The sequence below is a fragment of the Protopterus annectens genome, chromosome 7.part0, assembly GCF_019279795.1.
Source record: "Protopterus annectens isolate FY-2018-M chromosome 7.part0, PAN1.0, whole genome shotgun sequence".
NCBI lineage: Eukaryota > Metazoa > Chordata > Ceratodontiformes > Protopteridae > Protopterus > Protopterus annectens.
The window spans coordinates 562,133,619-562,158,782 of record NC_056739.1 but is presented as its reverse complement, the minus strand read 5'-3'; positions in this window follow the sequence as shown (position 1 = coordinate 562,158,782).

Genomic DNA, 25,164 nt, shown 5'->3' with positions numbered 1-25,164 from the left:
ATTTAGAAATTGCCATTTGCTAATATTGACATAAAAATACACATCTAATATGAGGATACAATGCCATCTGGTGGCTATTTTAGTTAATGACATTGCTATACATTTCAAAGCTTAGCTGATTCAAACCAGAGGGATTTCCTGCCTCAAGGGTCACTTGCCACCATAACTCTCTGAATTCAATCTTTTCCTCCCATAGGCCTCCCCTGATATCATTTTTGACTTGTTCCAATATCAAAATGAAAATTTTGATTTCAAGCATACCTTTGAATGCTTGAACAAGGCATTAGTGTCCTTGCCCGCTGTTATATCATAAGTATGTTCGTAAATCCTTCTTTTTAACATTCTTTCAGTCTTCCCTACATAGAAGGACTTACAAACTAAACAGATGGCTAAATAGATTATTCCCTTTGATTTACAGTTGTAGTAAATCCACCTATTCTTACTTTCCAGGTAGTATCTATCCGTGTTCATGATATATGTACATTGTGTACAATGACCACATTTGTATGTACCTAACTTATTCTTGTTGGTGTTAACTTTATGTTTATTTTCTAATATAGTTCTGATACATTGTGAATTTTTTTTTTCAATAATCCTTTTTTTTATTATTTTTCAAGACAATATTACAAATCCACACAATATATACAATATGTACGTGATTGCTTCCAATGGTTACATCCACATTGTATGTTTACATCATATATTAACAGTAAATATAGCACTAACAAGAAAAAAAAAACAAACAACAAAAACCCAAAGCCAACAATCTGTATTATCCTTACAAGCTATGTCTAATCTAAGATTGATTCTGTATTATTACTATATGTCCTGAGAGAAAGTGGATAGGAACCTCTAGGCCAATACAATGTTGAAAATTTGCTCCCATATTTTTATACTGTTTATGCTTTCTTGTGGTCACTGATTAACAATTTATGCACTAAAATATGTCTTATTGCTAACAATCTGAAATTTTCCCACGATGTCTGGGCCGGATTAAGCCAATTTGAGGCTATATACAATTTCATTAATAAGCAAATATTCATAATTACGATCCTACTTGATTTATCTAAATTCTCCGGGGGAATATGAAGGATCATAAATTCCCAAGAGAGTGTTGAGTTTTGATAGCCCATTTTTTGTAGCTGCAGTTTTAATGAATTCCACAATTTATAAATGCATTTACAACTCCAGAACATGTGTAACAAGTCTGCTGTCTGATCCAAGCATTGTGGGCATTTGGGTGAATTCTTCGAATCAAATTTGTGAAGAGTAAGACGAGTATAGTAGGCATTATTAAATATCATCAGTTGGGTAAATACCAATTTTTGAAAGGATACTGGCTTTAATGTTAAACTAAATGCCTCCAATATCTTACTGTCATCTACCAATATTAATTTCTCCTTCCAGTAATTCGATAAGAGAATATATTTATTGTATTTTCTCTCTTTTATCAATTTATATGAAGTGGTTATATATTTCCTGTCCTGTAATAGCGCTTCCCACAGATTACGAGATATATTTAAGTCTTCTTCTTTAATTTCGGAGTTATTAAAATAATTTACAGCCAGATCTTTTAGTTGCCTCACGATGATTAAATAAGAAATGGGAAGATTCATCTCCTTTAAAATATCATGTACTGCTACCCCCAGGAAAGGGTATAAATCAAGTACGGATAAATCCTTTATTAGGGGGAATTTCTTTAAATCTATCAGTTGACTACCAATTGTTAAATTTGGGTTCCCATGGAAAGGTTGAAAAAGCATCATATACTTTAGTAAGTTTAAAGAAGTGAAAAGAGTTTGAATTGATGTTACATAGTTCTTAACATGCTCCATTAAATCATATTTACTAAGTGTTCGGTTATTTAAAAAGGGTAGTGCTTTACTGTTGATTCCCACTCCCTTTACATGCCTATAGGTTAGGAGCACCCATTTGGGTGTCCATTTCCTACTATCACTATCAAAGTAAGCCGCCCTTAAAATCCTGTTAGCATGAATCACTAAATAGTAAGTTTCAAAATCCGGTAGATCAAGCCCCCCCTTGTTTTTTGGAGCCATCAATTTATCATATGATATCCTCGTCTTCCTGGGTTCCCAAAGAAATTTCCCCAGTCCTATATGAAACTGTTTAAAAAATGTTTTCGTAATTCTGAGTTGTGCAGCTCTAAAGATATATAAGATTCTGGGAAGAACATTCATTTTTATAATTGCGGCTCTTGCCATCAATGGCAACTTCAATTTACTCCATCTTTTTAGATCCAATGTTATTTGATCCCAAGTTGACTTCACGTTATTCATGAAGAAATCTCTATTTTCAGTTAAAAATACAATCCCCAGATATTTTATCCTTTCTTCCGTCATTACTTGTCCTATCAGTGGTAACAATGAAAAGGGTGTGGGTGTTTTTAGTGGGAATATTTTAGTTTTTTTGAAATTTAGCTTATAATTGGAGATTTTCTCAAAGTTTTATATTGCTGTTAATATTTTCTCTGTATCAGAAACAGGTGTGGTGCAGTATATATTTAGATCATCTGCGAAGGCAGCCATCCTAATCTTTATCCCATAAAGTACTGGAGAATTATAGAAGACATTTTGCTTAATGTGTAAAAATAACGGCTCCAAATAGAGATTAAATAAAATAGGAGATAATGGGCAGCCCTGTCGGGTACCATTTTTGATTTGTATCCTTTTAGAGTATTCATGATTTATGAATAAATTTGTATATGCATTGTTGTATAATTTCCTTAACATTAGAATAAACTCCTGAGGTATATTAAAATATGGCAGTATGTCAAATAAATATACCAAGTTAACTCTGTCGAATGCTTTCTGTGCATCAATTATTAGGGCATACATATTAAGATTTTTATGCTTCGCATAAGAAATTAATGTGTGGAGCGTTAATGTATTGTCAGTGGTCTGTCTCCCATCTATAAACCCCGCCTGTTCCTCTGATATTATTAAATTTATTACCTTTTTCAGTCTATTTGCCAGAATGGATGTCATGATTTTCATGTCTATATTCAGGAGTGATATAGGCCTGTAGTTATCTGGATTTCTGGAGTCACTTTTCTCCTTCAATATCAGGATTGTCCTTGAGGCATTAAAATGGGGATCATTAATTCTATTCAGAATTATATAATTGAAAATCTGTGGGAGTACTCTACTCAGAATCTCACTAAAAGATTTGTAGAATTCCGAGGTCAGACCATCTGGCCCTGGGGCTTTATGAGGCCTCAGCTTCTTGATTACCTCTAAAACCTCCTCCACTGTAATCAGTTTAATTAACTCTCTATGGAAGTCCTTATCAATACTAGGAAAAGTAATTTTCTGTAGAAAATCTTTCCTATCTTTATCTTGCAAAAGTGCCTGTTGATCACCATAGATCTGGTTAAAAATTAATTCAAAAGTATTCATAATATCTGCCTTATCAGTATGTGTTTTATTGTTATAATTTATTTCAGTAATTACTTGTGTTGATTTTGTCTGATTAATAATACGAGCTTTGGAGGGAGTTTGAATATGATTTGCGTATTTTACTAAGTTTCTTTGTTCATAGAATGTTAATTTTCTATTATGAAGTAGAAACAGCTCTTTCTGACATCTTAATAAATCCATTTCTGTCTGTTTATTATAGTTCCTCATCAATTCCTGGTCCAATAATTGAATTTTGTTTTCCAAGTCAAATTGTTCCCTATTTTGCATCTTTTTATAGTACGTAGCTTTCTGAATAAAGAGTCCTCTTAATTGCGCTTTAGTTGTAGCCCATTCTATATCCATGGGGTGTCTATTTTGGGAAATATTATGCAGTAACTGTTTCAGTGTCTCCTTACCTTCTTTTAATATGTCCTCCTTAGTCAATAAATATGGATTTAGGGACCAATTATACCCTCGATGCCTCTTATTATTCATATTATTACTGTTTAGGGTTAAAGTAATCTTAGAGTGATCTGAGAGTTGTCTAGCTTGGTTAGAAACACTAGGGTCAGCAGAAATCAATACCTCTGAGATTAGAAAAAAGTCAATTCTCGACCACATTTTATGGCAGCTTGAATAAAAAGTAAAATTCTCTGCTTTTATTTGTAAGTGTGTATGCTTAAAAGGGTCATACAGTTTGAAATCAGTTTTAAGTTCCTTCAATGCTACCATTGCCTGCTTATTAAAAGCTTTGGATGAACCTAACTTATCTAATTTGGGATCTTGATATGAGTTCCAGTCACCTCCCATCACTATATAACAGTTATTATATGACTGTAAAATGGAGTAAATTGAAGTTATAAAATGGTGCTGATTAACAGTAGGGGCATATATACACCTAAGTACTATAGGTTTATCATAAAAGTTGGATGTGAGAATCACCAAACACCATCGTCCCTCTTGATCCATTTTCACATCCAAAATTTCTCCTTGAAAGTGATTCTTGATTATAATTGCCACCCCTGCACTGTTCGTTGTCCCTTCCGCCGCCACAATCTTCCTAATCCATTTCTTATCTTTCATTGCCTCCCACTGGTCATTGGTCAAATGCGTTTCTTGTAATAAAATAAAACCTGGTTTCTTGTAATAAAATAAAACCTGCTGTTGATTGGAGAAACAAATGCAAAAATAGCTTTCTTTTTTTCATGTTCTGGAGTCCTTTGACATTCCAAGATTCTATTATCCACATTTAAAGCTTCTTAAAAATGTACTTCGATATCTAATATTTTTTGACAACCTTAGACTAACGTATGTTGGCACATCATAAATTATTTGGAAGCAAAACTGCCATCCCATCCCTACCCATTGCCTATCCACTGTTCCTCTGGACCAGGTTGAACATAGGTTTTTCACATTACTTGAAACCCTCTGAATAGCTAACCTACTAACTCTACTACTTAATAATAAAATCACATGCAAAAAACCTACAACAACTACTTCTACGACTACAAAGCTTAATCCAAACATTCCCTACTAAACACTGCTTACAACTACCTACAGCTCTGGACATAATTTCTATGGATATACACTTATACTAATTGTTCAGTGAAATTCTAGTGTAGCTAACTTCTATCAATATTTATATTCAGCAATAGCATAAAAACATTCTAATTTCTTGTCCTATACAATATTAAGTAACAATTGACATAGAAAACACACATTTGTTTAACATTTCACAATAATCCTTCATCCAATTTTGTTTCACTGATCTGACTGTTAGCTGTATTCCTCCAAAGCAATCTTACATAATGACCTGCTAACACTTGGTAAACAATGCACTCAACAGTAAAACTATATTTGCACATTCACTTAAAGTAACTAGTTGTGCTCTTCTATCACACCTATTTATGTGTTTTTTGGATTTTCCATATAAAGAAAAGATATATAAAAGAGAAAAGAGGGAAGAAATCAAAAGAGCAGCAAGACAACATAACAGAAAAGAAAAAAAAAAAGAAGAAAAATGTATTGATTTACACATTTAGAGAAACATTCTTTTTTATGTTCTTTATTATTTTATCAACATCTATTTATCATATTAATCTAAGCATACTTATACAATTATCTAATTGCCAGTGATATAACCTACCTAAAGGAAGAAAAGAGAAAAACAAAAGAAAAAGGAGAAAGAGAAGAGAAGAAAAAAAAAAGAATAAAAACTACAGTACCTTATTTTGCCACTATACATTGCAATTCCCTTCTATATTAACCAGAGCATTCACACAGCATTTACCTGTACAGCTATATCTTCACACTGCACCCTGAAGTCCTTTACCCTATAAATAAGTCCAAAAAGCTTTGTTTTGCTTATCCAACAGTTCTTTCTTCTTCTCAGCTGTTAATCCTGTTATGGGAGCCTTGTTTCTTCCCTTCGCGTTCGCGACGGGGGAACCAATTCACGGACGGACCTCCTGGCTGCACAGCACTTAAATCAGTCCCCCTGCTTCCTCCGAAGGACTTCCTGTTGCCTCGTGGCTTGCTAGCACTCGCTAAAGCCATAAAACTTCATGAAAACTTTGTGATCAAGCTGGAACAACGAGATAAGAAGATAAAAAAGTAATTCCCAAGGCCTGGTGAAAAAAAAAGAACACACAAAGGATTTTAAAGCCTCGGATCATCGTAGATGAAGAGTCCCATTTTAGCTGCTGCTGAAGAAATCCTGGATGAACTGTTCATACTTCCGAAGGTGGCAGAGCCTTGAAAAGCTTCAAAAAGGTAGGTCTTGCTTTTTTTTTCGTGCTTACTGAATATTTAATGCCATCCACTGTAAAGATTAAAATATTGGGATATTTCATTTGAAATCTAATACTTTTAACAATCAGAAACTTACAGTAAGGAGCCAGCATTTGCCTGGATTGTCTTATTTGTGTTGGTAAATCCTGTGTTATAGAAATTTTATTATTTTGCCACATTATAGATCCACCAGCTTTTTTTATTGTTAACAGTATTTTGCTCACATCTTGGTAGTTCAATATTTTGACATAAACAGGTCTAGGTGTATTTGAAGCTTGTGAGTCCCTGAATGCTCTATGCGCCCTTTCTATAACAATCTGTTTAACACCCTCAGAGTCCTTGAGCAGTATTTCGAATATTTGTGCAATAGAAGTGTTCAGATCATTATATTGAATTGATTCTGGGATCCCTCTGATAATTATATTGTTGCGTCTGGATCTTGCTTCCAAATCCAGAATTTTGTTTTGCATCATTTGAATGTCTGCCCCATGAGAATCCATTCTTTTAGTGAGCATTATTATTTTGTCTTCATTTTCAGCTATTCTGGTTTCCGCTTTCTCCATTCTTTCCAGCATCCAATTACATGTGTCACTAAATGTAAGAATTTGAGATGTTAAGTCTTTTAAGGCTTCCTGTATAGGTAACAGTGCTGTTTTAATTTCTTCCATGGTGACCGGTTGATCAGATTTACTTTTTACCCCTGCTTTTGCAGTCTCCTGCTGTTTAATTGTTTTCTGTCTCTTTATTATAGATTCTTTCTCCGGCGATTGCAATGCTGACAGTTTAGTTTTGGTAGTTGTAGTTTCCATATTTTTGTCTTCTTTTGACATTGTGAAATGCTGCAAATAGATTTATTTCCAGAGGAAAAGTTTCAGCTGTGAGATAGTTCAATCCTTTGTTTGGTGCTCTGTTCAGAGTCAAACTGAAAATCAGTTCCAATCCTGCTATCACCAAGTATTTTTTCCCGATTTTTCTTTCTCAGAAACAAAAATGACTTCTAGTAGTTTAGTAATTGCTGCCAATTAGCATATTAACTCCGAGTATAACTCCACAGGGTTGATTTTTTTCTCTGGTATTTGGAGAGCTGAAGAACTGCAGTGCTTATAGAATGGCGGCCATCTTTGAATGCATTGTGAATTTTTATATACCACTTTCTGTGAAATTTTAGATATATTCTCCAAGTCTGTAAGAGAAACAAATCTCTCCCATTCCTTTAAAAAAATTCTTTTAATATTGTTATTTAAAACATTGTATTCTAAAATCAAAGCTTGTTGATAATAATCTCCAGTGCTTTCTTTATTTGCATTACCCCCATTAATTTGTTCACTACATTTTTTAATGGGTTTAAATTTATTACTTCTTCCTTTTTCTACCTCCTCTCTCATATTTCTGGTAAGATTTAAGGGGTAGCCTCTTTCTAGGAACATTTTCCCTAATAAATCACATTCCACTATAAAGTCATTATCAGAGCTAGTCATACAACACCCCCTCACAAACTGCCCCTAAACAATATTTTTCTTTCAATGCAGGGGGTGTGCACTCTTGTAATGTAGGAATGAATTACAGAAGGTGGGTTTTCTAAATATCTTTGTTTCAAATTGTTTCTCCACCTTATATATCTCTAGATCCAAATACTGCAAACTGGAATCTGATATTTTGTGTGTAAACTTTAAAAAATTGGTAGTGTTATTCATATATATCATAAATTCATCAATTTTTTCTTTACCAGCTGTCCAAATAATAACTATATCATCCAGAAACCTATGGTAGAGTGTCCAGCAGGCATTAAATTCAGTATTTAGTATATATTTCTCTTCCCACTTTGCCAAGACTAAATTAACATAGGTTGGGGCATAAGCTGCTCCCATTGCAACCCCTTGAATCTGTTGAAAAAATTCCCCATTAAAATATAGGAAATTATTTTTCAAAATCATGTCCATTAACCAGACGTTTACTAGTTTTTCATTTTGTGTTAAACCCTGGTCTTCATAGACTATTTCCTCAAACATTTCCATACCATTATTATAAGGTATAGAGGAAAATAAGTCCATAATATCTATAGTTATAAATAGTAGATTCTCATGGTATAAATCATCAGCAATTTCTCTTAGGAAGTCCCAGGAGTCTTTTAGTATAAATTTTCTTCCTACCCATAAACCTTTTAGTTTTGTATCCACATATTTAGCCAAGGAATACATTTTTGATCCTTCTGCAGATACAATGGGTCTTAATGGTGGATCACTTTCACATTTATGTATCTTAGGAATGCCGAATATTGTAGGAATTCTTGGTTTGTCAACTTTTAGATACATATAAGTATTACAGTCTATAAGTTCCTCATGTAACATATCCCTTAATCCCATGTCTATTCTATTATAGGCTATGTTAACCTTGTTTTTTTTGAAACACTGGAGTATCTCAGGTCATCCCATAGTATCATGTTCATTTTACTTTCATAATGTATATTGTCCATGATCACCACCCCTCCTCCTTTATCTGGTTTCATCACTCTAATGTTGGTGTTTCCCTTCATTTCATACAACAATTTTCTTTCTTTATTACTTAAATTAACCTTATATTTAATATTTGTATGTTCTTTTCTCACCTCTTTTTCCATAACTTTTTCCAGATTTTTTTAACTGAGGGTGTAAGGGGGGGGGTTGTAAATAGTCTTACATTTTAATTTTGTGTTTTTAATTGTTTCATCCATAGGGAACATGATACTCAGGTTGATTTTTCTTAAAAACAATTTAATATCAAGCAACGTTTTGGTAATATCTCCTTTTTTATATGGGATAAATTTTAAACCCTTAGAGAATAGTCCAAAATGTTCTTTCTCTATTCCTATATTACTAAAAATTATAAATAGAAAATTATTATATATATTTTTAATTCCATCCACTATAATCTCATTGTTGTAACTTGTGGTAAGGTGGGTATCAATTAAAATCTCCTCCTCCCCCTTCTCCCCCCATCCACTGAAAATTTGACTGTGGGGGACCCTGCTTTTTCATCCGCCTTTCGGATCTCTGCAAGAGCGGAAAGGCTTGGTCATAGTCCTGGTCCCCTTCTTCCTGGTAGTGCCTTTCATTTCCATCATTCTCTGAAATAGATACTTCATAATTCTGCCTATTTTCATTACTTTGCTTAAAATATCTATGTGAGGGCTTGGGGTAACTTGGGCCCATGAGGGCCATAATCGTGTACAGTGCTCCCTTTTACATGTACTTAACCTGGCCCTTACACTAACTGGAGCAGCCCCAGAGGTTTCTCCTTAAAAAATACAAAGCTTAAGACACATATCTTATGCAGACCGACTAAAGCCCCTATCTCTTTACTCCATCTCATATCGTTTATTGAAAGGGGACTTCTGCTTGACCTACAAGGCATTTTCTGATCCAGCCCTGATGAAAATGTTATATATTCACAAGTAAAATTAGAAAAGGGTTATGCATTCCATGCACCTGAACATTATTTGTGACTCTAACAAAGCTTGCTGGAGAGACAGATACTTAAGGCTACCTCGTCTAAGGAATAAACTTCCCATCTTCATAAAACAAAGCCTGTCCCTCACTCTCTTCAAAAAGAAATTGGATAACTGGATGGAGACCCATGAATTCACTCCTGAGGTACTGCCTATGTCCCTTATGGACAGATGCAGTCTGTAAAATGACTCAGGACTCTAGCCCCAAAGATCCACTACACTAATATTACCCCATCTCATATCTGGGGAATCAAGATATAATACTGTCATACCCTGGGTATTATTGTCTAGGTTTGTAAAGGCGCTTGTGCCATTAGACTAGTAATCACCTATGAACCTATGTACCTATGAAGCAATGGCTGGGTAATTGAAAATTCATCCCCAGTCTGGTGCCTATGCCACTGATGGTCAGAGGCAGTCAGTAAATCACCCATAAATAATCATATCTGTGGGTCACATTAAGGTTGCACTGCTAGATTTATAAGGGCCCTAGTGGTTGTTAGCCTAGTATACACCTATGAACCTATGAAGTGTGATGCTAATCATCCCACCTGTAAGGACTTTTTAATGATCAACACAGAATATGCTAGGAATTTTGCAGGTGTCACCCTCACAGAAATTACACAATTTCCTCTAATTACTGCAGTTTTCATGGACTGAGGAGGAGAGAGCCCTCACTATGTGGACATTTTAGCACTGACAATTTTCATGATGTCCTGGAAGCCATACATTGCGTATGTATTGCCATCAATGCCTCACCTGGTCCAAAGGGTAACAGATATATCAGGCGGAAGGGCTTCCACTCCCTTAACTACCATCTGGTTTGCAATTCACAAAGTATCATTTGTAATGTGTCTGTATAGCACCCAGGCAGATCATGTAATTCACATATCTAACACGTCTAGCCTGAATGAGCAAATTGTGCAGGGTGACTTTTCTAGAGGGTAATCTACTTAGTAGGTATAAACATAAATGGGTGTACAGTCACCACATACAGTTATCATACATCCACCTAGCAAACCACATGAAATGATATCTCCATTGTGTGTTACAGAGGATGCTCAATATGTACTGGAAACACAGGTGGTGACCCCTCATCAACAACCTCAAGAACATGGCAGAGATGACAGGTGATGACTGCCATGGCAGAGATGGCATATGATACCACACAAGTACAGATACAGAACATTGTGGAATTGGTGTTTGGTCAACTGAATGAGTGCTTTCACTGCTTAGATGCATCTGGTATGGTACTGCAGTATGCATTTGAGACCTGCAGCCAGATATTTCTAGTGAGCACCATGTTGCATGACATGATTTTCAAAAATAACTTCAGCAGCAGGGATCCATCCCAACAGGGCCTGCCATATCTATTGAAGCAGTGGAGGAAGAGCACGGTAGCTAGTCAGAAATCCAAATTGTAGCAGGACCTCATGTGAGGCAGAGGTGGGACAATATATTGCAGCAGTTGTAAATAGGTGGTGTCTGGTACATAACTACAGGCTATAACACATACAACACAGAATAAAATGACGTGTGCATTACCAAACCCAGACAATGCAACATTTTGCATAGCATGGCTACTCTGAGCATCCAACATTACCTTATCATCTTTGGTTAGGGTATGCAGATATGCATATCAAGGTGCTACCCAGATGCTGACCAAACTCTTTTGTGATATGAACATAATGGTCACATAGCACATGTATACTGATGGAGTAGAATGCAAACCAGCTGTAGTAGGCAACAGAATAATTTTTACTGGGTGCTCTGTTTGCTGTATGGCTGCAGTCTGTTGCACCAGTGATATTCTGAGTGCCTACTATATGGCAATATTTTCATATCACAGAGGTTCCCCAATGACGTGTGTATATACTTCTGTTTATAAGGTGCTATGGAGCAAGCTTGTTGATGCTTTAGGTGGGCTTTTGGTACAACAGAGAAATTTTGCAATGTTACAGTGGTCAGGGTGCTTTTGCTGCAGTTTTCTTTATAATTTCTATGGAATTCTGCATACAAATTAAACAAATACAACAAAGCAACCAACATCTCAGTCTTCTACTGAATTGTTTTTGACTGCAGCATGTTCTGTATTATGCAAACAAAGCATTTGAGAAACCTACCTATTTATTTCTTTTTTGGGGTAGAGCACTGACATCCATGGACCTTTTTCAGACTCAGCCTAGGAGTGGTGTACAGTTAAGTGAGTTGCTCAGAGTCACATGGTCATAGACGACCTCAGGCATAGGTCAACTAGGTGGCCGCCTAGGGCGCCACTCTAACAGGGGCATTTTCCAGTAATCTGGATGGTGTAGATAGAGCAGCATGGGAGCATAGGGTGGTGTTGGGGAACTCTGAGAAGGCCTTTTGCCTAGGGCACCAGTTGACCAAAGGCTGGTCCTGAACACTGTTACACAACGCAGATTGAGAGAATCAAACCTTGCATCACTGGACCAGAGGAAAGAGCTGGCTACAATCTCTTTAATCCTTGAAGCCAACTGCCAGATCTACCTAAGCTAATGGGGAACAATACATAGTAGTAATTTTAGATTATGCCACTAAATACCTGGAGTGTCCCATTACAGAGCACGCATACTACGGACATCATCACAAAGCTACAGCTAAACACATTCCAATGAGTTATCTTAATGTACAACAGGACCAGTCTAAAACTGCCCAAACTATACACGTGCAAGCACTTGCAGAACAATTTTTTAAACACATATTTGCATATTTAAATGAACAATGACAAATTCCATAAACTCTCACCATTAGGAAAACAAACTGACCCATTATAACATTTTCAGTAAAAAAGAACCTAAGCAGATATAAACCAAAAATTGTGAAACTCCCATCCACGACAACTTTCCACCCACACCATGGTTAAAATAAGAAATGCAAACTAAAATAAAACTAAGGGTACAAAACATTATATTCCTTTGTCATAAAAGCACTGCAGCAAAATTACACTAAATACATAACAAATACCTATTTCTTCCTGAACATGTGCACACAATACAGCAGCTAATATCAATGACTCATCCCAAACTTGACAATCTCTCAAAAAAAAAAATGTTCTTACCTGTATTATGCAGTATAAATCATGTGTATTTATGCTTGATAATCTTTTGATAAGTTGTCTTCTTCTACTGTGATGAAGATATATTGCAAGTAACTCCCTCACAAAGCTACCCACTGGCCACGTATTAAAATATGGTCATTATCACTACTACATGGTGCAACATAACCATTTCATCTTTCACAAAAGCCACATAGGCCACTCCAGTAGCTCTACTTGACAGAGGCACTGGAAACTAACGTTGAGTGGCACGATGCCAGGGTAATCCTATGGCCTAGGCTTGTAAAGGCTCCAGGGCTATTAGCCTAGTACACACCTATGAACCTATAAGGTTGTAGTAAAGGAGCATGAGCAGAGTGTGCACGTGTTCTAAGGATGCAGTATAAGAGTTGTGCATGAGCATGTGCACTAAGGTTGTAGTACAGAAGAAAAGTAAGTGTGTGTTCATAGGCTGTAGTACAAGAGGAGAGTGAGCATGAATTCTCTGGCTGTGGCACAGGAGCTCTGTGTGAGCATATATTCTAAGGTTGTAGTACAGGGACAGAGTCAGCTTGTGTTCTTAGGCTGTAGCACAGGAGCTGAAAACATGTGCTGCAAGATTGTGAAAAAAAAAACTAATAACCAGAAGCCACAAACAGGATTCTTCTATAAAATGCATTATTTATTTATGACCAAACCAATTAAGTGCTTTCATCCTTAACAAAACAGGACTTCATCAGAATCAAACCATATCACCAAAATGGCCTTTTTAGACAAAACCAATTAATTAACAACTTATCCAATTAACCTAGAACAGTGGAAAAAAATCATTACACAGTGCATAATAAAATTCAAGCAAAGCCTGTTTCACACAAAATACAAAGCATAAAACTTTTAAAACTTTCAACCTATTAAAAAGATTTTGCAGAGTCGAGGGTGCACCAAGAGAAAACATATAATGGACAGTAGACAAGAGCAAACCCTCAAGAAAATGTGGAAACCTGAGGTCAGTTGTTGATTTGGAATATATCTAAACTTGAACTAACTACAGCTGATATTTCATTATTGGAAAAATGATCATCCTTTATACCATTACAGACCACTGATTTGACTGAGACCATCACTGATCTGACATTGTTTATATGCAACACTATGATGAAATTAAACCATCATGGTTCCCAAGGTACTGTGAATATTTAAAAAAAAACAAGTAATATAACACCTGTTTTACATTCGTTAATAGATGCTTTTTGTAAGACTTGTAATAACGAAATAATAATAAACATATATTGAAGTCATATTGTAATATAACCAGTGAGGAAAATCAGGCATCATGTAGATTACAAAATAATAAGAACATCATTATAAAACCAGTGGACAGGACAAGGGTGGCCCTACTGTTATAATGGATCCTGAATATTATAATGATACCATGTCAACCATGTTAGCGGATACTGATACATATAAGGAAGTTACTGATATTGATGCATGTATAATACAGTCTAAGGTAGATATGTTATTAAATGAGTTGGTTTCCAGTAGATTTATCATTGATGAGTTAACTATTTTAGAGTTGAACATCTTGTGGTACCTACAATACAAGGTATTCCTAAGATACATAAGTATCCTTACATGCCACCTTTGAGACCTATTGTTGCTGCAGCGGGATGGTTGACTGAAACATTTTTTATTTATATTGAGAAACATCTGCATCTGATATTAGATGAAAATCAATAAATTTTAAGGGACACAACAATTTTTGCATGATTTATACGTGCATGCATCTTCTGCTCAGTTCAATATTAAAGTTTTATTAGTTACCATGGATGTGAGATCATTGTTTACCATTATACCTAATGCTGAAGGAAACCAGGATATAATTGCTTATTTATCTGAATATAAGCCACGATGGTGCAACGGTAGCTTTGTTGCCTCACAGCAAGAGGTTCTCCCGTTCGATTCTCGGCTGGAGCACCTTCTGTGTGGAGTCTGCATGTCCTCCCCATGGTCGAGTGGCATTCAAAAGACATGCGTAGAATGGGCGTGCCTTTGTTGAAGGTTGGACATTGAACTGGCACCTTGGCACCCGTAAAAAATCTACTGCCAATCATTAGCGGACCGGAGTTCCACTGTGGCGACCCCTAATCGGTAAAAGCCAAAAGAAGAACAACATAGTAATTATGATAATAGGACTTGTACATCTGTTAAGTGAACTTGTGGACATTGTATTTTCTAATAATATTTTTGTTTTTCACACTAGATATTATCTGCAACTTAATGGCATAGCTATGGGCACTATTTGTGCCAATAGCTATGCCAATATGGTGGTGGCTGTATGGGAACAGCAGCATATTATGCATGATAGTAGGTATAGTCGGTTTATTTCTTTTTATCATTGGTTTGTCAATGACGTCTTTTTATTGTGGACAGGCACTAAAGTACAATTAATTTAATTTATTGATTTTATACATACTTTTACAACATATCTTAAGTTTGATGTTAAGTGTTCTGCTAAAATTATAGACTTTTTGGATGTGTGTGTGTGACACAAACTAGATATGGAAAATTGAATACTCAGGTATATCATAAGCTTTGCCATTGTAATAAACTGTTACATAGGAACAATATGAATCCAGGTCATGTTTTCACCAATATAGTAAAAGGGACATGGTGTAAGAGCCTCTAGACTTAATGCAGATGAGGAAAGTTTCCAAAATGAAATAATGCATCTCATGGACAGTTTTGTGGCCAGAAGTTACCAATAAGCACAGGTGAAATGTGTAATGGATGAAGTTATTTCATTGAGACCTACTAAGGTGGGACCTTACCACTCTAATGCACCACTTCCCCAAAGGGAGAATTATGTTAATGAGACTACTGATAGATTAAAACTCTCCATGTACTACAATAGTAATGTAAGAGATATAACTAATGTTATATGCAAATAGTGGAATATTTTAACTGTAGATGATAAAATAAGACATGTAGTGGGTGAAAAACCTTCTTTGCATTAAAAGAATAAAAAGTCTATCAAGAGATTATTATGTTATCAAAATTAACATCCACAACGGTCTGATATAAATGTGAACACAGGCATGCAACCTTGTGGGAAGTGCAACTTTTGTGTTTATTTAGATACCATGGGCAAGTTTGTCCATCCTGCAACAGGTAGATTATTTCACTTTAATGTTGCAGCTAACTGTAACAGCATATTTAGCTTATTGCATTTTATGTAGATTGTTTTATGTAGGTAAGACAGACAGGTGATTAACGGATAGGATTTGGGGACATATTTATAACATTAGAAGTAATTCACATATTAATGCTTTATCTAACATGCTATGGCCATAACAGGGCATCACACTTTTAGATCCATGGCAGTTGAGGCTATTCAACAAAATGAATGTTTAGGTAATATAAAAAATATCACAGAGCTACATGAGACAAAGTGGATTATAAGATTGCAAGCTGATAGCACTATGGGGCTGAATGACAATGCGCCCTTGAAGCCTGGATTAAAGAACAGACATTTATTTAGATAATGTACTGAGTACAGTTGTTTTGACTTCATTTTAATATGATTCTTTAGTATGTATTAAATAGGAATTTTGTCATTTTAGACAGTTTAGATGATATATTTATTTATTTTTGATTTTTTTTTTATGATTTAAGTTAGGATGTTTTGCTTGCCACATTTTGATGGCAGCCTTAATAGAAATGTATTAGTGTTTATTTTGATAAAGTATTACAGTTTTTAATGTTAATTAATTTAGTGACATTCTGTTTTAATGTTTAAGCTTATATGTATTTCTTAACCATTTATACCTTTAAGTTGATGCTACGTTGTGTTTGATTCATAGTAATTAGTGATGTAACAGGAAGTTATTCATACAATGTTTCTTATTGGAACATGCATTTTGAAAAGCATTTAAAAGTGTAAAACTGTGTATTTGTTTAGTTTGGCCTGAAGAAATGGGTTTTTGACTTGTGAAAGTGCTAACCATTTTGATTTATTAAACTACTTGCTTTTATTTTCTGAAATTTTGACCCTGGCCATGTGTCGGTTCATCTGTATTATTTTAGTTATTTTTGTTTTTCTTTAAATGCTCATGTGTTTGGAAGTACATAATTACAATTGTCACTGGAAAAGGTTACAAGCACAACTACTACAAATGTTCTGGGTAAAAACATTAACAGACAATTGGAAGTTTTAGATTAAAAATAATATATTCCTGCATATGAGTAGATTAGACACAATGTTTGAAAAGGTATAATGCGTTAAGTTCCTGCACATCAGTTCAAATAGTAATAAATGCTGCAAACAGTAACAGAAAAAAAAATATGCTAGAAATTGCAGAAGACTGCATACTGTACACATTGGAAATGGATTATGAATACAAAAGCCATTAGAAAGTCTTCAGCCTGAAGATAAAACAGCTGACTCAAGATCTCCTGCAGTTCATTGATAAAATGAAAAGATGTAAAGTAGAAATCACGGAGTCAAGATATATTGAAAATTATGTTCCAGGAAGATCAGTCAGAAGTGTCACAGCCAATCCTAATGCAAGAAAGAAATATAAAGTGGAAAGCACTCAAAAAAACCAAAAAACTGTTAATAGAGTGCGACCAGCCAGAAAGAACACTTGATGCTTCTTCTTTCAAAAAGTTTAATAACACGAAAAACACGAATAGCAAATACACATTAACGCTTTTAAATCCACAAGTAATCCCATGCGTTTTCGTCCAAAACAAATGGACTTCATCAGACAACAGTAGATAATTCTTTGGACAATTATATACACTCATTCATTAAAAACAGACCAATTAGACTTCAAATGAAGATTTTAAATGTGCAAATCAAGCAAACCCTCAACCTCATGAATATTAATTAAAACCTGTTTGAACACCATATTACTGCTTAGCATATAAATACACCGACAACATCAGCATGAATGTTTGTAAAAGTTGATTTGTTAAAAATGTATTTTAATAAACCATTAAAATTAATAAATATTAATAAATAATGTAATTTAATATGAATAATATTGTAAAATGTATTTAATGTTTAAAATAAAATCTGGCAATTACGCCCTCTGCTGTTAAAAACTCATTATTACTTTTATATTTTATTTGCTCTTAGCTTTAATAAAGAAACAATACTTAAAAAATCATTTAAGCCAGGCTTTTTCCCTGCTTCTAGGTACACCTGCCACCACAATTCCTTACTCTCTAAAATTTCTTCCCATGCACCTCCCCTGGCATCTTGTTTGACTTGTTGAAGTACGAAAAAATAAAAATTACAACCCACACAATTCCTACTATGTTTAAACAGAGCATTGGTCTCTTTTTCCCTTGAGATATCATAGGAATGTTCATACATTCTTTTCCTTAACTCCCTTTCAGTTTTTCCTACGTAGTAGGAGGGGCATTTATCACAAATAACCAGATATACCACACCTTTAGTGTCACAATTAAAAAAGCCCTTACTTTTGATCAATAAATTTCTACTTTCCAAGAAGATTTCACTTTTATTAATAATAAAAGAACATTGATTACACCTACCGCATCTAAAAGTTCCAAGCTTTTTGTTCTTGCTTGTGTGCAGGGTGTTCTTTTTGTCCAACATATTCTTTATACTTCTAGAGTTTCTATATATTATCTTTGGTTTAATATTAATAATTTCCTCCATATCAGAAAGAGCTGTAAATTTGTTCCATTCTTTTTGTAGTGTATCTCTCAAATTATAATTATACCTATTGTATTCTACTATTAAATTTCTTTGAAATTGTTCTTCTTTAACCTTTGATTTGTTTTGTTCGTCCTGAAATGTCATGAAATCATTCTTCCCTATAATAGGTTTAAATCTGTCTTCCCTCCCATCTTCTACTTCCTTTCTTATATTAGTCACAGACATCCTAGGGTATCCCCTTTCTATAAACATTTTTTCCAAATTGTTGCATTCCCTTTCAAAATCAGTATTTAAGCTAGTCATTCTCGATCCCCTCACAAATTGTCCCTTAACTATGTTTCTTTTGCAGTGTAGGGGATGAGCGCTATCAAAATGCAAGTAGGAATTGCAATAAGTCTCCTTTCTAAACACCTTAGATTCAAAATTTTGTTTATTTTTATTTTTGCATATTTCTATATCTAGGTATTGTAACACTTCGGAATTAATGTTACAAGTAAATTTAAAAAAAATAATTAATTAATGCAAGAAAACAGAACATGCACAAACTGTGAGAACTGTTACAGCCAAAAGTTGTAGAGAGACACTTCTGAAGTCAGTGCAGTAAAAGTAGAATGAAAAGTAAAATCATACCCTGCCCTTGCGCTTAACCCTAACAACTGACACTCTGAGGCTGTCTGGTATTATGGTTTTGTTCCCATTTCTTCTGGGCTGTTGCCAATGCTTGTCCCCTGTCTTTTCTTAGAAGGTGTTCCTGAAGCAGAAAAACTCACAGTATATTCCCAAAGAAGGAACACCAACTTATAAGTCCCCAGGGCCAACCTTTTGCCTTCTAGGCTGCTAGCCAGTCTAAAGAACTGACTTGCCCTTGAACTAGTGAGCCTCCAAGGCAGGAAAATCATTTTTAGCAGAATTCAAAAGCAATACTGCAAATGGAATTCATATTATAAGTAAATCTGGTCTACAAATAAAATAAAAAAAGCAAATAAATGTTATAGAATGAAACAATATTACAGATTTGAAAGTATGACATTTGGATAAAGAATTAATAGTAGTGAATAAAAAATAGAGGGAATATGAGTTCTGGGGTTTAAAAAACACAGAAAATGAAATAAAAGAAAAATGTAAACTACAAAAGTAAATGAAACAGATACAGAAGGATTTGTCCAAGCCCAGTCTGAGGACGTTTACTCTGATAAAGCAAAACCTAGTAAGAGTAACTATTCTTGGAAAGCTAAAGAAAGCAATACCTCAAGAATTGCATGTTGAGCAACCAGACATTGAGGTATTTCCTGTTGCGATTAGATGTTCATATACTTAAAAAACTTTCTTCAAGGCACTGTGACCCACAAACCACTTATAAAAGGTTTTGCCATCTGAGTCCAATACTGTAGAAAGACTCTGAAACCTGCTGCTATCAAGAATAAGCTAAGCATTATACTTTTGTGTAATTATGTGCAATTGTTTTCATTTCTCCAAATATATTACTTAATCTCCCCTTACTAATCAAGACAGCGTTTGCATTTTTCTCCCTGGCTTAAACATGGACCCTTTGTATACCTCATACTAACTTTCTCACCCCCTTCTCATACTAAAAACTAAAGCTAGCAATCCCCCTTCATACTTTTTTATGTACATCAAGTTCCTCTAAATATCTGGCAGTGTTTTTTTTGTATGAATCTTATTAGAGTCAGTACTATCTATGGTGTATTAACACAAATACACTGTTTGTTTACACTTTTTTTATAAGTGCATATCTGTTTTTTTTCCTAATTAATTTCCAAGGCTGAACCTAAAAAGGATAGAATTCTCCCAGATCACTGTTCTACCTTCCTTGGCAGCACTGTCATCACACCTGCTTTCTTCCAGCTGTTGGTGGGGTTGGAATGTTGTGTCAGATGTCATCACTTTTCTTGAGTCAATTCCACTCTCAAACAATCCATCCATCACTTGCATGTACCATCCGGTCTCCTCCTGCCTTCTTCATATCTCTCCCAGATCCATATTTACCAAATTGTCTTCTTTCCTGCACTTGTGTCCAAATCATGCGATCTCTTCTTGCCTCTCCCTGCTGAAGGAGCTACCTTGGCTTCAGCTCTGACCCCTTTATTTCTTCATCTATCCCACAATGTACATCCTGCTACACATCCAAGGTACTTCTTGTCCAGCACTGTAACTTCCTTCAGCTGTTTTGCCTTCAATGCCCAGGTTTCTGGTCACACACCACTCTTTTGCATTCCTTGCTTTTACATTTCTTTGGCATACTCCTGTCACACACTAACCCTGACACTTTGTGCCAGTTGGCATAAAACAGATTAAAATAGTGTAGTAATTATGGTGAAACAGAGCCTTCTGAAGACAGTGAGGGATACTGTTAGAATCAATGATGGACACGTGGCAATCTGACTCCAATGTACGGATAAAACAGCCTTCATGATTCTTTATGATTTTAGCCAGTTCTTCTCTGTAGGGCTGCAATGATGAGGAAAAGAAGGCATTCAGGCAGCAGTTGCAAGATCTCCTCAATAAAGTGGAATAAAATGAGCTGACCTCTCATAAAGGGAGATCTGAATGTTTATACTGGGACAAACACAACTGGGAATGAAAACTGCCTGGGTCCACATGGTTGGGGAATAGGAATAATGAAGGAAAAAACATTTTGGACTTTTGCCTGGCAAATAGCTTAATGGTGGCCAACACATGGTTCATCAAAAGAAAAGTCACAAAATTACAAGCAAGAGTGGCCACCACACAAACTAGGTAAACTTCCTTCTAGTAAGAAAATATCACTGAGGTCAAATCAGAGATTGCAAAGTCATCTTTAGTGAACAGTGGCAGTGTACTTTTCATAGACTTTGTTATAATTTAAAATCTTGAAATAATGTTTATTTGGATATGCAGTTATGGAATCAATACTGGTCAACTTTACTTTTTTATTATGGGTAAGTGGAACTTCTGATAAATATTTAGGTATGATATTCTGTAATCCCTGTGCTTTGGGTAATAACATCTGATGTTTATGTGTATGTTTTTAATATGTTATGCAGTTTGTAACAGTTATTAACCCTGTGTTTTTATCTGTATGGCTGTTAATAAAGTAATTAATTCAAAAAAGTCATCCTTATTGAAATGGTCAGTTCCAAGTATAAATCATTGGTGTAAGCAGTGATTAGAGAAGTTGCTAAATTCAACAGAGACTAGGCTGAAGACCTTGAAGTTAACTGGATCAAAAACATAAGAGTTCAGGGGAATGTCCACAGCCCAGCACCTCAGGAGGAAGAAGAAGGTGAAGGAGAGGAAGAAGAAATATGTGGCAGCAGAAGAACAACAACATCTTAAAATAGCATGGGTAAAGATGACAACAAATATGCAGACAAGACAGCTGTTAAATAAGGTACAAAAGAAGAGCTGGTGACAGAAGACAGCATTTAAAGAAGTTCTCAAAAGAAAGGAGGACTGCAGGAAGAAATGGGAGATAGAAAAGACGGACTAGGATGAGAAGGAATACTGTTTGGTTAACAAAGTGGTTAAGAGAGCAGTCAGTATAGCAAAAAGGCATCAGATAATCTCTAGTACCTTCTAGGAAGTGATTGAGCAGATGGCATGCTCTATCAGATGCAAGACAGTGACAGAAAGATGAAGAAGGCAGTTGTAGATGCCATTCATAAGGGACACCTGCAACAATCTGCTCACCAGCCCAGACGGCATCAGCGACAGATGGAAGCCACATATCCAGAAATACCTGAATACAGAAAACTGAACAGAAGCTGTACTGCTGCACACACAGCCTATGATGAAGGAGATATCACCCTAGAAAGTAAAGCAATAAGGTCAGATAAAGTCACAACAAATCAGTGCTGCAGCTCAGTAACAAATTTAAATAAATAAAAACATGTATATGACAAAATCAGCTGAGTTGCTCAAATGAATATCATCAGATAAAGCCTGTGAATTGTTTACACTTGAAGACATATGACAACAGGCATAAAGTACTGAATGTTACAGAACTAGAAAATGAAAGGGCAGAAAAGTGAATGAAGTTTCTGATTAGTTTAAGCAAATATGCAAACAAATAAATACAAAAAAGAAAAAGAAGAAGAAGAAAGGTACTCCTTGCTGCACTCTTTAACATTCCAATATGACACTCAGGGCACTCCTCCCTTTGAATGTCTTGGGATAACACAGCCACCCCTCCTCCCAAAAAAAAAAAACAACCTCTGACTCATTGGTATATAGGGTAAATCCCTTATTAAAATCAGGAGGTACTAACACAATTTCATAATTCTCTGCCTGCCCCAAGAGACCAATGCAACTTGAAATGAGCTTGATCTATTTTGGGATTTCTCAAATGGCAGGGAATAACTGTAAAATTAGGGTTAGACTTTCTGTATTACCCAGCTAGTCCAAGAACAGATCACAACTTATCCACTATTGTAGGGAAGTCATTTTTCATCACACAGATGGCATCCAGATTGAGAGATATAACTGTTTCACTGAACTCAGCACTCATTAGGCTGATTATGAAGTATAAGGCCCCTTTTCAAGCACTTGTCACAAATGAAATGACCACAGGGCCTAAATTATAAAAACTATCCAGACCAACTCAAAGCCCTATCTCTCTTCTCGGTACCATACAAGCTCTTGAAAGACGACTTCTGCCTTGCATACAAAGCCTCAACATACCCTCTTCTATAAGACCTAATACACATTTGCAAGTCAAATGGTATCTCAAATACCTACTCAAGGGATGTCAATGTCTTTTGCAAACCTAACTAAACATGCTTGAGGGAAATGTATGTGTCACAGACAATACCACTTCTATGGAACCATCTTCCACTTCACATAAAAGTACTTCTCTATTCAAACTAAATTTGGATGTATGGATGTGTAACTCCACATTCAACACCGCTTAGCACCACACTGACCTTCATGGATAGGGGGTACATGTACTTGTCTTTGGATATTCAGATTGCTAAAGAAAAGGACTAATAAGTGCCATGAGAATGCAAGATTAGGCTTCTTAAGATCCTCATAGATCAGTAACCTACTAAGTAACTATGAAGCTAAAGAACAGTCTTCACACGTCTTTTAATAGAATGTACAGTCTGTTTTTTATGTCCCTATTTTTTCCTAGTTGAGGACTTACTACCCAGTTTTGTGAAATGCTTATATTTTATTACATTCCAATATGGGTTAGTTATTTTTTGATTTACTGTGTTACTATTTAATAACCTCACCACCACCACTCTTTATCAAGTGCCATGGAAAGTTTAACATTTACCTTAATTATCAAAAAATCAAGCAGATGACAAAAGCAATGTGCCCCACTCAACCCCCACCACACACGCATATGCACAGTGCACTACAGCATCATTAATGGATCATGAATATGGCTGCCTGTGTTGATAGAACCTGTAGCCTTCTCATCTTCCACCATAAAGCCAAGTGTGCAAAAGTTTAAGCCACCAATTATATCATAATTACATTATTACACAGGTTTTCATGTGGGATCAAAAACTTCCTAGTTATTACAATTGAATTATGTAAGTTTACAGACAGGTCCTATCCCGCCCATCCCCCAACAACTACAATTAAATGCCAAGAAATGCAGAATTGTATCCTTTGGGAAGTCAGCCACCCCTGGTAACTATCATATCGACAACAAATCCCTAAGAGTCAACCCTGTAGTCCAGGACTTGGGGACATATGTAAACAGTAATCTGCTATTTGACCATCAGGTATCTACAGTAGTGAGGAAATCATTCTATGTTCATAGGCTCATAGGTAAGTACTAGGCTATCGGCCCAAGGGCCTAAGTAAGCCTAGCCAACAAGGTTTCCTGGCTTACGCCATCCAAGCAAGTCATTTTCCTGTGCCCCTGTCAAGCAGAGCCACAGAAGTGATCCCCAGGGTATATTTCCTATCTACTCATCAAGATTTTTCTTGAAGAATGCTAATGAGGAACTTTGCTTAACATAGATGGGTAGCTTGTTTCAGAGTATGTTAAGTCTCTGGGACAGGAATCTATCCCTCCAGCATGCCTGTTTATTGTGGTGACAAGGTTTGGTTCTCTAGAGCATGTAGCTCGAAGGGATTGGGATTTCTTTAGGTGTAGCATGTCCAACAGCTCTGGGTTTGACATAGCTTTATATGTTAGGTGATATGCTATGGAGTAAAGCTGGAGTTTTTTGAGACAGTCAGTATAGGGCATCTGTTTGAGGTCAGTAATCCTCTTTGTGAGGTACTTCTGTGGCCTTTCCAGCCACTGCAGCTGTCTTATGAGGTGCATTCCAAAAGGGGTGTTGTACTCTATAATGGGTCTAATGAGTGTGTCGAGTAGAGTGGAACAATGACCTCTTTTTTCCTGGATGAGAACCCTTTTGTGATGAGGTGTGCCATGTAGAAGATTTTCTGACTACTGTGGTAATGTGATTATCAAAGGAGAGACTACTGTCCTCCTGGGTCCCAAGGTCTCTTATCACATTCGGCATTAAGTAGACTGCCACCTATGTGGTAGTTCATGGGTACACAGTTTTTACCAAAGGGGATGACAATGCACTTTTTGGCATTGAGGTTGAGGCCATGGCTCTGACACCAGGCATCTGTCTCAGTGAGGCCCTTCTGTAGGATGTCCACATCATTTGGGGACTCGACTATGGCACTATGTTGTGAAACGTATAAACAAAAGTATGGCACCTGGATCCAAGGAGGACATTGTTCCACTGAATTT